We start from the raw sequence: 2,971 nt of genomic DNA, 5'->3' as shown, positions 1-2,971 counted from the left end.
AATACCTGAGTAGTTAATCTGGGGAGGAAACAAACATCGAGATTCAGGAGGCACAGATAACCCTCAACAAAATCAACCAAAGGAGGTCCCCACCAAGAGAAATAGTAATTAAAATGACAAAAAGTAGTGATAAAAGGTGAATTTTAAAATCAGAAGGAGAAAAAGAGAACAGTAACCCCAAATCCCATCAGCTGTTTTTTCAGCTGAAACTTTGCAGGCCAAAAGAGGTTGCCATGATATAGTCAAAGTACTGACAGGGGAAAACAAACAAACAAATAAACAAAACAAACAAGAACAAACTTCAGCCAAGAATACTCTATCCAGCAAAGCTGTCATCATTCAGAATAGGAAGGAGAGGCAAAGCCTTCTCAGACAAACAAACGTTAAAAGAATTATGCAGCAATCTTACAATAAATGTTAATGGAAACTCTTTGAAAAAGGAAAAAACATAAGCAGGAGTAAGAAAAGTAAGAAACCACAAAAAGTAGTAAAATTAAGTATATCTTTCATATCAATAAAAAATTCAAAAATAAAATGTTGTAAAGTATGATACCAGATATCTAAAATGTGGGGAGAAGTAAAAATTTGCTTTTGAGAATGGGTTGAAACATCAGCGACCATCAAATTAAAGTAGACTGCTTTACAGATCAGTTGTTATGTATCAACTTAATGGTTACCACAAATCAAAAACCAGTGATAAATATGAAAAAAAATAGAAATCAATAAAAATATATCATTAAAGAAAGTCAGCCAACTGTGAGACAAGAGAGCAAAATAGAAAGGAAAAGAGAATAACTATAAAAGTGACCAGTAGGAAGAAGGAAATAATAAAGATTAAAGTAGAATTAAATGCAATAGAAACTAAAAATGACAACAATAATAATGCACATCAATGAAACCAGGACCTACTTTGAAAATATCCAACATTTGTAAACCTGAAATGTACAATTTAGATTTGTTAAATTTTTTTTCATCATATAGTCTCATTTATTAACTCAGAGCCAATTTTGTTTCATCTGTACCCCACTTACCTCCCTATTACCGTATTATTTTTTTAATTAAATTTTTTATTTATTTTCAGCATAACAGTATTCATTGTTTTTTTGCCACACCCAGTGCTCCATGCAATCTGTGCCCTCCCCAATACCCACCACCTGGTTCCCCCACCCTCCCACCCCGCCCCTTCAAAACCCTCAGGTTATTTTTCAGAGTCCATAGTCTCTCATGGTTCACCTCCCCTTCCAATTTCCCTCAACTCCCTTCTCCTCTCCATCTACCCTTGTCCTCTATATTATTTGTTATGCTCCACAAATAAGTGAAACCATATACTTGACTCTCTCTGTTTGACTTATTTCACTCAGCATAATCTCTTTCAGTCCTGTCCATGTTGCTACAAAGGTTGGGTATTCGTCCTTTCTGATGGAGGCATAATACTCCATAGTGTATATGGACCGTAACTTCCTTATCCATTCATCCGTTGAAGGGCATCTTGGTTCTTTCCACAGTTTGGCGACCGTGGCCATGGCTGCTATTAACATTGGGGTACAGATGGCCCTTCTTTTCACTACATCTGTATCTTTGGGGTAAATACCCAGCAGTGCAATTGCGGGGTCATAGGGAAGCTCTATTTTAATTTCCTGAGGAATCTCCACACTGTTCTCCAAAGTGGCTGCACCAGTTTGCATTCCCACCAACAGTGTAAGAGGGTTCCCCTTTCTCCACATCCTCTCCAACACACGTTGTTTCCTGTCTTGCTAATTTTGGCCATTCTAACTGGTGTAAGGTGGTATCTCAATGTGGTTTTGATTTGAATCTCCCTGATGGCTAGTGATGATGAACATTTTTTCATGTGTCTGGTAGCCATTTGTATGTCTTCATTGGAGAAGTTTCTGTTCATATCTTCTGCCCATTTTTTAATATGATCATCTGTTTTGTGTGTGTTCAGTTTGAGGAGTTCTTTATAGATCCTGGATATCAACCTTTTGTCTGTACTATCATTTGCAAATATCTTCTCCCATTCCTTGGGTTGCCGCTTGGTTTTGTTGACTGTTTCTTTTGCTGTGCAGAAGCTTTTGATCTTGATGAAGTCCCAAAAGCTCATCTTTGCTTTTGTTTCCTTTGCCTTTGGAGACATATCTTGAAAGAAGTTGCTGTGGCTGATATCAAAGAGGTTACTGTCTATGTTCTCCTCGAGGATTCTGATGGATTCCTGTCTCACGTTGAGGTCTTTTATCCATTTTGAGTTTATCTTTGTGTACGGTGTAAGAGAATGGTCAAGTTTCATTCTTCTACATATAGCTGTCCAGTTTTCCCAGCACCATTTATTGAAGAGACTGTCTTTTTTCCACTGGATATTTAAACAAATCTAAACAAAAAAGATTTGTTAAATCTTTAGCCAGATTCACCAGAGAGAGAGAGAGACTTCAAATAAACAAAATAAGTGACAGAGTAGAAAAGAAATTAGCAAAATGACACCACAGTAATACAAAAGATTATGAGAGAATATTTTAAAAAATCATATACACAAAATTGGGCAACTAAGAAGAAATGGATAAATTTAAGAAACACAGCCTCTGACATCTGAAGCTGGAAGAAATAGAAAATTTGAACAGACCAACTAGCAACAATAAAATTGAATTAGTGGTCAGAAAATTTTCAGCACAAAAATCTAGGATGAGATGGCTTCACAGGTAAATTCTACCACACAATTAAAGATGAGTCAATACCTGTTTTTCTTCAACTATTCCAAAAAACTAGAAGAGGAGTAAAAACTTCCAAATCCATTCTCTGAAGGCAGCATTACCTGATACCATAACCAGATAAACACACTTAAGTATACACATGAGGTGAAGAAAACTACAAGCCAATATCTCTGATGAACATGGATGCAAAAGTTCTCAATTAAACATTAGGAAAGAGGAGTTAAATGGTGGAATATATTAGGAGGACCCTAGGCTCATCTCATACCCCA

This window comes from Martes martes (assembly GCF_963455335.1).
Source record: "Martes martes genome assembly, chromosome: 5".
Classification (NCBI taxonomy): domain Eukaryota; kingdom Metazoa; phylum Chordata; class Mammalia; order Carnivora; family Mustelidae; genus Martes; species Martes martes.
This window is presented reverse-complemented; position numbering follows the sequence as displayed.